The 13856-nt window shown below is 47.1% G+C and overlaps 1 protein-coding gene across 2 annotated transcripts in view; it reads right to left on the bottom strand.

Moving 5' to 3' along the window:
* Positions 1–13856, bottom strand: part of LOC111952511 (zinc finger protein 423) — a 171886-nt gene that overhangs the window by 32451 nt on the left and 125579 nt on the right. The gene's annotated exons all lie outside the window — the stretch shown is intronic.

Here is a 13856-nt window from a genome sequence, read left to right as displayed (position 1 = left end):
ACACACACACACACACACACACACACACCAGATGGATTGTGAGAGGGAGAGTGTGAGGGAGTATAATGTATGCATGGTATTTGTGTTTTGAATGTTAATGGAATGCTCTAAAGTGCCCATGTGGGAATAGCTGTAATCAGTGCACCAATAAAACCACCACATGATAAGTCTTTATAAGTGGCAGTCACTCCCAGGGCCTCCATTTACTTCAAGTGTTGCTCTACATCTTCCCTCCTCTACCTCTCACTGACTCCATCCATATGTTTCCATATGCCTCTGTCTTACAGCCCACATTAGCAGGCCCTGTGCTGTCCATAAAGGTTGCCGATAGGCCACATTACGAGACACTCACACACAGGCCCTACAAAACGCCTAATTAAAGGTTCTATGTGGGAACATATGTTCTAATTGACATTAACCGACTATTGTCACTCTCTCCAGTGGAAGGCATTGTGAGTCTGTGGTAATTCCCACAAGAGCAACTCATACATCATCACCACCCATCCAACTAGGTTACCAAGCACTTCTGTTCTGTATCTAAGGCTAATCACCACGGCAACAGCAATTGACTGTAACCTGTAATCAAGGCTGGTGTGAATAATGGGTTCTTCTGATCGGGATCTGTGTGACTGGAGCTTTCTCTGGCCCTTGCTGACAAACACAGCTGTTTCTGAGATTGAGGGACAAGGTTTTCAGCACAGATCTGTGCCAGAACTCTGCAAAGCCATTACTAATAACCTGTAATAAGAAGACAATTACTAAACCAAGTAAACTAAGCCAAATAGTATGGTTATTTTGCTCACTGATATTGGTCATGCAAAATGCACTGCAGCCTAACATACAACCGCTGACCTAACCGGTTGCCCACAGATCTCAAGGTGAAACACAGCACTTATTCCATGCCCAATACATAACTTTTAATAGGTGCAAACACCCCCCCCCCCCAGATTGCTAATTGAGGTGATTGAAGATCATGTAGATAATGAAGATAGTGTAATTAGGTGTGTTGTAAATGGAGGTCTAGGCTGCTGCCTGGCTGATGCTGGKCTGTGTTTCTGGACAGCCCTGGTCTGATAGAGCCTTATTGAATCTGAGGCCTGGCGCTGTGGGCTGCTGGAGCAGCAAGGCACCTGGCCGGACTCACAACCCAACCTCACAGACTGGTCATCAACCTTCACAAGACACAGGGGCGCTCCACTACCCTCACTAGCTGCCAGAGATAGTCAGTAGTAGTACAGTAATGCAAACACACTTGCACAAAGAGACAGACCAGGGGAAGGACGTGAGAGGAGACTCTGTGTTGGAACACCGTTGATCATTAACACAGTGGTGGTTGACCATCATTACACTGAAGACAGGCAGGACGGCTTGATCTGATATAATGTTTCCCTGTACTGACAGGGCCTTCAACACAACAGAGCACACAACACAGCCAACAATGTCACTGTATGTGTGTGTGTACTGGGGTGTGTGCGTCCACGTTTGAGCTTGTCTGGTCTTTTATGTGTGAATATCTCATCCTACCCTGCTGTGGTATATCTGTGTGTGTGTGTGTTTGTTCATCTGTATACATGTGTGTATGCATGTGAATGTCTAATCCTACGCCCCTGGGTGCACTGGGGGGGTTTATCCACGGTAGAACTCCCAAATGCATCTAAAAAGCCAATCTCCACGAACCATTCCACAACAATTACTCATTGTCATCTCTTCCCTAAGGGAGAGGGCAGATTCCTGGGACTTCATTTCCTGTCCCCCAGCCCAACTGCCCCCCTCTCTCAGCTGTGAGAGAAAATAATCACAAACAACAACCCCAGCGGCAGAAGAGTTGAGCGATCATACAGATATGCAAAAGACATCCCACTCTACTTTGTAGCTAGGGATCGGCAGCCAGGGTCGTGTGTGTGCCTGCTGCCCTGCTCTTCCCATTGTGTTGTTCCTTTTTCATTAAAACACCAACCCAGTCTTTGGTCGGCTGGTTGAGAATGATCCGGCCGCCAAGGAGGGGGAGAAAAAAATATGAGGAAGCAGCAGGATGCTAATAATGCACCTCCAGTTGTTCAAGTGAACCTGCAAATGTGCCCATCTGTAGAGAGACAGAGAGAGAGGAGAGAGAGGAGAGCAAGAGAGAGAGAGGAGAGAGGAGAGAGAGGAGAGCAAGAGAGAGAGAAGAGAGAGGAGAGAGAGGAGAGAGAGGAGAGCAAGAGAGAGAGAGAGGAGAGAGAGGAGATAGACGAGAGCAAGAGAGAGAGAGGAGAGAGGAGAGAGAGGAGAGCAAGAGAGAGAGAGGAGAGCAAGAGAGAGAGGAGAGCAAGAGAGAGAGAAGAGAGAGGAGACAGAGGAGAGCAAGAGAGAGAGAAGAGAGAGGAGAGAGAGGAGAGCAAGAGAGAGAGAGGAGAGAGGAGAGAGAGACTCAGGGCTGTGCTAAGGGCCCCCACACCCTTCCCTTAAAGCATCTTTCGTACTCTTCTGGAACTCATCCTCACAGAATTCCTCACTCTACATTGGGCCTCTCTCTGCTAGAATGCCGCATTGACTTCTACAGTAGCGTAGTTCTCATTGTCCCTGTATGTGCCATTACTATGCCACTCTGTCCCTGGTTGCCTCTCTGTGGATGGGGCATGGGTCAGAGAAAGAGACTGCACAGAGAGGAAGTGCCATGGGCCCCCCAGCCTCCTGTATCCCCACCAGCCCCACCACCTGCTGCTACCACCACATTGAAATACAAACAAATAAATAACAACTTCCCCATTCATTATTCCGAGGCAGGAATCAAATATACATACAGTATGTTTGGAGATTTGTTTGTGAGTAAGTGTAGGGCAGTAGACTTTTAAAAGGGCCTCGTCGTGACGAGAATTCACAAATGATGCTGGGATTCCCCACTGATACAGGGCGAGATAATTAAAGCCTAACTAGCTTCAGTGTGGAGCGGGGGAGGACAGAACAGAACAAAGGCCATCACTCTGCAGAGATATTGCAACCTCTGTCTGCAGAATCCACACACGGGCCACAGAATGAGACTGCACCAGTGATCCACACACAGCTTACTACCCAGCCCCCCAGCATGCCTCGCCAGGCACTGTGTACTAACGGCACCACTTAGTCGCCAGACAGGGCCTCCTAATCCAATGCCAGGGCTGTTTGAAGGTTAGCAGGGGTAAAGCAACACACTAATATAAATATCAGTGTGTGAAGGATGGGAGTTATTAAAGATGACTGGGCATGTGTGGAGGGAGGCCTCTCCCTGGGGCTGACACCAAACAAGATGTTCAAAGACCCGCAGTCAAAATAAATCAATATTAATGCACACACATCCACAACAAAGGACGAGATGTCAGCAACCCTGTTTAGAGGACTCTTTTTCATCTTAACTTTGCCCCCCTCTCTCTCCCCATAGTAGGAGGGAGGAGGAGGTGGCTGTTTATCCCCCTAAGCAAGCTCATCTGTCCCAGGTAGGAGGCCCTCAGTCAAATCAAAGGCTCTCCCGTCAGGGCAAATGTGGACTATCACCTACACACTGTGGCTGATGCCAGGTAGAGGTAGGGAGGCCGTGGGTGGAGAGGTTCCTATCCTCCTCATCCTCCTACTTCCTTCCTCTACTTGCCTCTGTTCTACTGGGTCTGTCTTCACAGCTGCACAGTGACTGCAGACAGGGAGAGAGGAGAGTAAGTGGGCTGGAAAATGGCAGAAGGGATTTGGAGTCTTTTAATTGTGACTGAGGGAATCAGTGTCACTGGCACCAAATCCCATCTGAAAAATGCCTGGATTACAGTTACCATGGTGTACCTACAGCAGCTGCTCACTTGACCTTCTGATGACCTGGCAAGTGAAGAGATGAACAACTTGATTGGTACAGACACAACCGTGACAGAAAGGACCTGTATAAAAATACGTCTTTGGTGTGTCTGTCCAACAGTGTGTGCATTTCACAAATGGCACACATTAACATACATTACACACACATGACCACAAACACATTATGCACAGACAACAGCTGGAGCTGCAGTTACCGTGAGGGCAGAGAGGGAGCCTGTTCATCCATCCCAGTGTGTATGATTACTCTTTAAACGCCATCGGATGGTTCAACAATTGTCACGGCTGAGTTCAGAACATGTCGTTGCTTTGTTTTTTGTCTCTCTCCCCTGCCTCTCAGTCTCTCGTCAAAATAACATCTGTTTGCATCATACAGACACCTGACAGGCAGCTGATGTCACCCCCCTGCTCCACTGCCCAAAAAGGGAGCTTTGTGTGTGTGTGTGTCAGAGCACATCTGGGTACAGAGCGCTCAATCTCATCCAGATGTGTGTTTCCATGCTCTGCAGCCTAACGCCCACCTGGACACCGTCAGCAGCCTAACACAACGAGGGGGGAACTACCCCCCCTCTCTAAAACAACAACAAAATACTCAACACACACAATTAACCAAATACATGGGAGAGGAGCTTTGTATTTCATGAACGGTGAACGTAACAAATAGGTTGCGTGTGTTTGTGTGTGTGCATGGGTTGGTGAGGTGGTGGTTTTCTGCAAGGTGTGTGCTGATTGCAGGACGTTGATGGGACACAGATCTCTTCCTCTCAATTCAATTAAAAGGGCTTTATTGACATTGGGAAACATATGCTAAGATTGCCAAAGCAAGTTAAATAGTTAAAACAAAAGTGAAATAAACAATTAGAAATGAACAGTAATATTACACTCACAAAAGTTTTAAAATAATAGAAACATTTCAAATGTTCTATAATGCCAGGTACAGTGCTGTAACAATGTGAAAATAGTTGAAGTACAAAAGGGAAGATAAATAAACATAATATGTTTACAATGGTGTTTGTGCTTCACTGGTTGCCCTTTTCAGGTCAGAAATATTGCTGCTATGATGGCACACTGTTATTTCACCTAATATATAAGGGAGTTTATCAAAATTTGATATTTTTTCAATTTTATTTGTGGGTCGGTCTTGGTAATCTGAGGGAAAAATATGTCTCTAATATGGTCATACATTTGGCAGGAAATTAGGAAGTGCAGTTTAGTTTCCATCTCTCCCTCTCTCTCGCTTGCTCTCTCTCTCGCTCTCTCGCTATGCAGTGTTGGGTGAGGTGAAGTGGGACTCAAGAGGAGGGAGGGTTGGCTTGCCTGTTCTCCTCTCCAATCCCCCACACACAGCAGCCCCAGCCTAATCCCCCATGATACACCAGGGCACTTTCAGAACCACAAAGACCCATGCTGCAGCTAGGTGGCTAGTACACATACAGACCTCCAGATGCTGAAGGTAATTAACATACCTATCTGTGTGTGTGTGTGCATGAGATTTCAGTATCTCACTATCTTGCAGGAAACAAAAGCATAATAGGCCTCCTTTAGTACACACACCTACTGGTGAACAGAGATTGCAGGCAGCCCTTGCAGAGTGAGAGAGGGAGATCAGGGATGGATACCTGCTGTGGCACAGAGGAGGCAGTTCTGGGCTAGGCTATGCCCGGGGTCTTAATGACTTAATTGAGGTAATTATTTGGATAAGAAGTCCAATCACCTGGTTCTTTTGCTGAAGGTCCTCATCAGGATCTAATTAAAGAGCTGGTCCCAGTATGAGCCCTCACTGCCAACCAGGCCTGATGCATCAGAACAGAATTCAGGCTTAAAACTGACTGCGGTATAACAGGTAGGTAAAAACAACTCAGGGACCGACTCCCTTCCGCGTCACCTCTCTCTCCGTAACCCTCTGCTTTTGCTTCCTGTCCCTTCTATTAACACCTCATTCTGCCTCCCGCTGTCAATCTCCCTTCACATCACTCCATCTGCACTCCCCCATTCATTATTCTCATCAATCACGCTCTAAATCACGCCTCTCTCTCTCTCTCTCTCTCTTCTCTCTCCGTCTCTCTCCTCTCTTCTCTCTCTCTCTTCTCTCTCTCTGCTCTCTCTTCTCTCTCTCTATCTCTCTCTCATCTCTCTCTCTCTCTCTCTCATCTCTCTCTCCCCTCCTCTCTCTCTTTTCTCTCTCTCTCTCTCTCTTCTCTCTCTTCTCTCTCTCTCCTCTCTCTCTCTCCTCTCTCTCTCTCTCTCTCTCTCTCTCTCTCTCTCTCTCTCTCTCCCTCCTCCCTCCCTCCTCCTCCCCCCCCCTCCCTCCCCCTCCCCTCCCTCCTCTCTCGCTCCCTCCCCTCTCCTCCCTCCGTCTCTCCTCCCTCTCTCTCTCTCCTCTCTCTCTCTCTCTCTCCTCTCTCTCTCCTCTCTCCTCTCCTCCCTCTCTCTCCTCTCCTCTCTCTCTCTCCCTCTCTCTTCCCTCTCTCTCCTTCTCTCCTCTCTCTCCCTGTCTCTCCTCCCTTCTCTTCTCTCTGTCTCTCTCTCTCGTTCAATTCCTCTACTGTATTGGGCTTCTCTCTCTAGCTCCATACTTTTTCTCCTCTTCACTCTCCCTCTTTAAATGCACCCTCCTCCCTCCCTCCCGGCGGTGGGGCCAGGGTGCGTGTGGAGAGGAGGCTTTCCTCTCCTGTAGGAGCTCTGCTGTGCTGGTTTAATTGCGACAGCACCCTCATGAGCCAGCAGAGCACAGGGCGCGTCAACACCTCCACAGAGTGCTCAAGGGTATCCAGCGGGGGTGCAGAGTCCCCCCCCATCCTCTCCCATCCTTGGTTCCACCCCCCAACCCGAATCCTGAAACAGGCGCCCAGAGAGCGCCCGTCAAGAGCTCACTCCTCACATCTCATTAATCAGCTGCCAACATCAAACAGCAACTCTCCCCACTTCCCAGGGGCCGCCGGCCCGCCCGCCTGCCTCCCTGTCTCCCTCCCTGCCTCCCTCCCTGTCTCCCTCCCTGCCTAGCTTGCACAGGCTGTTGTGTGTTGGCAGCTATGTTGTGTCTCTTGTGTAATGTGTTGTGTTTGCTATGTAGTTGTAAGTTATATAATTGTGTCTGTTGTATGTGTATGGTCAATTGTATATTGTGAGTGTCATGAGTACGTAGTGTCTGCAGCATGGATGTGTTGTGGCATTTCTCTCATGATATTTTTTACTGTGCATAATCAGACTGCAAAACATGTCTGTGTGCATGAGGAACTCTGAATAATCTGAATATTGATCTTAGCACGATTTATTAAAACATATTGTACCCCCGCACACTGACTCGGTACTGGTGCCCCCTGTATATAGCCTTGTTATTGTTATTCTTGTTGTGTTACTTTTTATTATTACTTTATATTTTAGCCTACTTGGTAAATATGTTCTTCTTCTTGAACTGCACTGTTGGTTAAGAGCTTGTAAGTAAGCATTTCACGGTAAAGTCTACACTTGTTGTATTCGGCGCTGGGGCAAATAAAGTTTGATTTGATTTGATATTGATCATCTTTTGTGCCACTGAAAATCCGACTCCACTGACAGCAACCTGACACAATTACCACACACCACACTCAATGAAGCCCATTAACTCACTCCCACATGGGAATCCACACACATGATCACACAGAGAGACCCATACAGACAGTGGTATACATGAGTCTATCACTCAAATGCTCCTTGTGTGATGAATAGCTAGGAATGCACTTCCTTAACGATGACAACACATTCTCCCCCTCACTCCATTTATTATGAACGGGCCGGGACAAAAGCAGGGGTGATTACAAAGCATATAAACGTTCTATTGTAGGAGTGGACCCTCACGTCACATCAGCACAAACCAGTTTTACCGGACAGGGGCCCATCTACCCCCTTCAGACCAGGAACCCTGGTTGACCCCACTGGCCAGAAGAAGTCCCTTTTGAAGTGCCACGTTTAACCAGCAGGGTCAGGATCTGGCCCCAATCAGCCTGCTATATCACGTATTCTAAACAAACCAAAAAAGTCCAAYCTGGAATGCTTTTTGCTCCAGTACACGACAGGGCAATAAAGTCCAGATCCACATACCTCCTCTTGAACACAGAAAGTGTCAACCTTTTTCTCTGAAAATAGGCCTACTCATTCAACAATGGACCGAGATGTCATCTAAAACACCTTTCCTAACAGCACATCAAACATGGAGGACTCATCAAATGTTGGGGTTAGTGTAAAGTATGCTGTGTGATATTATTTAGTTTTGCCTATGCTATTACAAGGTATAATATGCTTATTACAAGTAGCCATACAACATGTAACCTAACCAAGGGATGTTGGTGCTTACAGACTGCAAACTTATTTTAATTCCCTATTTGACCATTTCTGTGAGTGTACAGTACATGAAGAACATGTTATGAACACTTATGGATCAATCCCTCATTTCTCCAATTGGCACAAACATGCCAACCCTAGGCGTGGAGAGGCTTGGATAACGCTCTACCCCTTTTCGCGCTTGAACCAAATCTGCAGGGTCGGATGGTTTGGCGGGAAATTTTGAACACTCCCCTCAGATGGAGGGAATAAAATAACTGAGGTAGGTTTCACACCACAGTTCCAGTGAATGTTTTAGATGTCAGAAGACTTCTGGATGAACCACCCAAGGACTTACTCTTGCGAGCTGTCCTTTTTCCATTGAAGTCGAGCCAAGGATTCCGGATCACCAACTCACATCCGACTGATCCCGTCTAGATCTCAGTCATCGATGGCGAACGCTAAAATTCCTTGCCAAACCCTGTTCTGCCTTGCACAGCTGAGGACTACCCGGTGTCAGCGTACATCTCAGAGTCTTCAGCCTCCTAGGACTCCGATCTCTGAGCTTGCGTGAAGCCGGCTCACCGTCAGATAGTGCAGCAGCAAAGTCATCTGACCAACGACACCCATTCCATCTATCGAGAGTAACTAAAATCAAATGTTATTATTCACATGCTCCGAATACAACATGTGTAGTAGACCTTACAGTGAAATGCTTACTTACGAGCCCCTAACCAACAACGCAGTTAAAAAATCATATGAATAAGAAATAAAAGTAACAAGTAATTAAAGAGCAGCAGTAAAACAACAATAGCGAGACTATACACAGGGGGGTACCGGTTCAGGGTCAATGTGCGGGGGCTCCGGTTAGTTGAGGTAATATGTACATATAGGTAGAGTTATTAAAGTGACTATGCATAGATGATAACAACAGAGAGTAGCAGCGGTGTAAAAGAGGGGGGCAATGCAAATAGTCTGGGTGTCCATTTCATTGGATGTTCAGGAGTCTTATGGCTTGGGGGTAGAAGCTGTTTAGAAGCCTCTTGGACCTCGACTTGGTGCTCCGGTACTGCTTGCCGTGCGGAAGCAGAGAGAACAGTCTATGACTAGGGTGGCTGGAGTCTTTGACCATTTTTACGGCCTTCCTCTGACACCGCCTGGTATAGAGGTCCTGGATGGCAGGAAGCTTGGCCCCAGTGATGTACTGGGCCGTTGTTCACACTACCCTCTAGAGTGCCTTGCGGTCGGAGACAGAGCAGTTGCCATACCAGGCAGTGATGCAACCAGTCAGGATGCTCTCGATGGTCCAGCTGTAGAACCTTTTGAGGATCTCAGGACCCATGCCAAATCTTTTCAGTCTACTGAGGGGGAATAGGTTTTGTCGTGCCCTCTTCACGACTGTCTTGGTGTGCTTGGACCATGTTAGTTTGTTGGTGATGTGGACACCAAGGAACTTGAAGCTCTCAACCTGCTCCACTACAGCCCCGTCGATGAGAACTATACAGCTAATTGCCTTTTTCTCTCTCTTGCATTGGCATGATGTGTAATGTGTAGCTTTTTAGGTTGACGTTAAATAACCGCATAACTTTGACATTAGAACTGAACACCTTTGAAGTTGCTTCCTCCATTCACAATTCATAGACCATACTCTTTTGGCAGTATGCACCTGCGTGATCTGTTAAGTATAGTCTTGAGTGTGTACATGTTGCTGTATCCAAATTGAGAATATCATCCTCAAACAATTTGCTGGTAAACAACCTATTGAATGAATCATTTCCTACTGTATTGATCATATGCCATTATCATTCATCCTGTAACCATTGATTCATCTGACTTTTTTTTTATTATTGACATTTTTGTATTTGACCTGTTGTTGTGTGTTTCTCTGATACAAAACAAGCTGTAGAAAACAGTACGAGTTCACAAATCTGATATTAGGCTCATCAGGTATACCTTCAGATAAATCAATTATTACTATTTTTGTCTTCTAGTGTCTTTGTTAAGATAACACATGCGTAAGGTCTTCCTAGAATACTATTTTGTCCAATAATGGATTGGTTCCCCAATTCATAACACATATGAATTATCCTTATATATACATTCATCATTTATAGTAATAACTTGACCAATATCCCCTACACCATCAGCGTTGGGGTAACATTCTGCCTCGCTCCCCAGCTGCAGCCCATTAGAGGGGGAATTCATTCATAAAATAGAGACAGATAGTAGAGACGGAGTGAGGAGATGGAGTGATAGCGGAGGGAGGAGGACGTGTGAGAAAAAGGCATGGAGAAAGGAGGACACGGAGGGAGAGAGAAAGGGGAAGAGGGAGGAAAAGAGCAAACTGAAAGACCACTCACGCACACAAGGGTCCCAGTAAGCGAGGGCCCATGCCGTCTCAGTATCATCACTGGGCCACATGGTGCTGGGAGACCTCATTAACAGGTATAGCTCTTGGGCATACAGAGAAGGTGTTAATAAATACACACTAAACAGAGGAGACTCTTCAGCACTAACCCACCTGTGTCTGTGTGTCAGTACTGATTCCCTCCACAGAAGTCTGATATCTAGGCCTGGCCAATGTGTTACTTACTTGCAAATAACTCAAATCCTTACAAATGTTAGATTAGTTAAGATTTCTAACATTAATGGTTTGCTTTTATGGGGATATTAATGAAACAAACAATAACTATTTCTTAGTATTGGATACATTAGCATCATCCCCTACTGGAGCCAGTCAGTGGTCCAGAAGCCTGTCAATTCCTCTCCCAGCCAGCACATTGTCCTGAGACAGACTGAGACCTAGTTTGGAGTGGACAGGGTTTTCCTTGCCGCCCAGCAGGGTCTGTTCCCTGATGTACAGCCATGCCGCAGCAGCGGTGGCCACGCTGCCTGAGCCTCCCTCCCTCACTCCCTCCATGTAGCACAGGAAGAGAAGAGCTGGTCTGGCTTCCTGTGGAGCCACGGCGGTAATGGCAACCAGACGCCCAACACAGTGAGAGGCCTGCTTGCCTGCCTGCCAGCGCAGAGGAAGTACCAGCGCCACCCGTAACCTGATCTCTGCCCACAGCTGTCCAAACACCAGGGGGAGAGAGGGAGCGAGAGAGAGAAAGAGGGAGGGAGGAAGGGGTGAGGGTTGAGGGAGYGGGCCCCTGGGGGCCTGGAGCAGGCTGGCGTTCCCCACAGTGAGGGGTACATTCTTTCAGCTTCTCTCTGTTCTCTCCCACCCCCTCTCCCCTGGCACTCTCACCCCCTCGTCCTCCTCCTCCTCATGCCAAAGTCTGCTCCAGGAGATGGGCCAATCAGGGGGGCATCTGGGAGCTGGGGTGGGGTATGGAGGAACACACTGTGTGTATACGTGTGTGAGCCTGTGCTCATGTGTGTTTATCCATTTCTGATTGCGGGGGGCTCTGCTCTAATCTGGCCTCTGTAGATTGTGCGGGGACGTGTGTGTGCCCATGTGAGCGAGGTTGTGTGTGTGTGTGTGTGTGTGTGTTTATCCCTCTGTGTTTGTGGGGAGCTGAGCTCTAATCTGGCTCCTGTATGCCTGTGTCAGTGTGTGCTCTCTGCTCACTCTCCTGGGGATGGTGACAGTAAAGTCTCTTTAATCCCTGCCAGCCCCGGCTCTACAACACACCTCCCACAGCATGCTAATAAGGCCCTACACACACATCCACACATGCACACATACACATCTCAAATCCACATCCACGCACCAGCCAGGGGAGCGCTGCCTGTCACACCTGAGCTAATCCATAAGTACCTCACAGTGGGAGTGGGTATTTTTCACCTGCTCTGGTACTACGGGGGAAAGGAGGGGACAAACACTTTCAGCCCTCCAGGGTCAGGGTGCCCTCCGCCCCCCTAATTCAACACCTACACAGAGGTAGAGCCTGATGAAAATAATCCCACACTGTCAAAGACATCCTTCCCCTCTATGATCAGGCCTCGGACCTGTGCTTCACTGTCTGCCACAATTTTTCTGCTTCCCAAAGTTATACAGGGTTACTGGGGTAATAGCCGTACACTGGGACAGCTTCCCGACCATGGCGGTACAGATATCCTGATAGTCTGAGGCCTCAGACATGTGGATAGGGCCTGGGCCTGGGACTGGGCCTGACACACTACACTGGCTCATACCCAGTATCACCACAGTACAGGAGACACACACACACACTCCAAATACATTAGACAGGCCTATCACAAAAAGACAGAGATCTCTCCTTCTCATCCTTTCTCTCTGCTCCTCTTCCCCCATCTCTCCATAGCCAAGCACACTACACGTCCCTGAGACAGACAGACATACAGACTCAGCCCAGAGCTGAGAGAGTATGTTCAAATGAACAGAGCAAAAGAGACAAATAAATCCTAATAACCCTCCCCCCTCAAAAACACAAAAAGCAGCCTGTGCTGCTTCTGGATTAAAGCAGAAAGGGTTGGGGGGTACGGGGGTGGAGGAGGAGGGGGTGGACAGGAGGAGGGCTCATGAAGAAACCAAGCGGGAAGTCACATCTAAGCCCCAACACTCCTCCAAACACTCCTCCGAAGAGAGGGATTTACTCTCCCAGGGAGGTAGAGAGATGGAGGGAGGCTGGAGAAGAAGAGGCAGGAGTCGAAAACAGCATTGGGAGAGAGAGAGAGAGATAAGGGACTGAGATAAAATGGATGCCATTAAAAAAAAGAAGGAAGCCGTGGACAACAGGAGTCATATTTGGCAGATAGTATGAACTGCTCGCCATTCTCTAGGTTGGGTTAGGGTCTTAGGAAGGTTAGACCACTTGCTTTAGGTCAATATTTATCTGAAGCAGGAATTAATCGACAGAAACTGTCTGCACTGTTACCAAGCAAACATACTAGAGTGCCGGCCTGTCAACCACAGGAATGGAGCTCTAGAATGTCTTAAACCAGAAGAATGAAGCTCTAGTATGTATTAAACCAGAGGATTTGACCTCTAGCATGTCTTAAACCAGATGAATTGACCTTTAGCATGTCTTAAACCAGATTAATTGACCTCTAGCATGTCTTAAACCAGATGAATAAAGCTCTAGCATGTCTTAAACCAGAGGAATTGACCTCTAGCATGTCTTAAACCAGATGAATAAGCTTTAGCTGTCTTAAACATTCGAGAGGATTGACCTTAGCAATGTTTAAACAGATGAAATTGACTTTAGCGATGTCTCTAAAGAATGATTGACCTCTGTTACATGTCGTTAAACCAGATGAATGTCTAGATGTTTTAACAGGAGGAGATTGACTCTAGCATTGTTTAAACCAGATGAATGACCTTTAGCATGTTTAAACCAGAGGAATTGACCTCTAGCATGTCTTAAACAGCGAGATGGGAAGCGTAGCGATGTCTTAACAGAGGATAATAGACTCTAGCATGTTTAAACCAGAGATATTGACCTCTAGCATGTTTAAACCAGAGGAATTTACCTCTATGTCATTTGTTTAAACAGAGGAATAAAGCTCTAGCATGTCTTAAACCAGATGAATTGAACCTCTGCTGTTCTTAAACCAGAGGAATTATAGCTCGAGCATGTGTTTAAACCAGAGGATATAAAGTTCTAGCATGTCTTAAACCATAGAAATTGACTCTAGCATGTCTTAACCAGAGGAATTACCTTAGCATGTCTTAAACCAGAGGAATAAAGCTCTGCATGTTTAAACCAGATGAATTGACCTCTGAGCATGTCTTAAACCAGAGGAATAAAGCTCTAGCATGTTTTAAACCAGAGGATTGA

This window comes from Salvelinus sp. IW2-2015, linkage group LG26 (assembly GCF_002910315.2).
Source record: "Salvelinus sp. IW2-2015 linkage group LG26, ASM291031v2, whole genome shotgun sequence".
In the NCBI taxonomy this organism is placed as follows: domain Eukaryota; kingdom Metazoa; phylum Chordata; class Actinopteri; order Salmoniformes; family Salmonidae; genus Salvelinus; species Salvelinus sp. IW2-2015.
The sequence above is the reverse complement of the archived record's forward strand: the minus strand, read 5'-3'. Positions and strand labels throughout refer to the sequence as shown.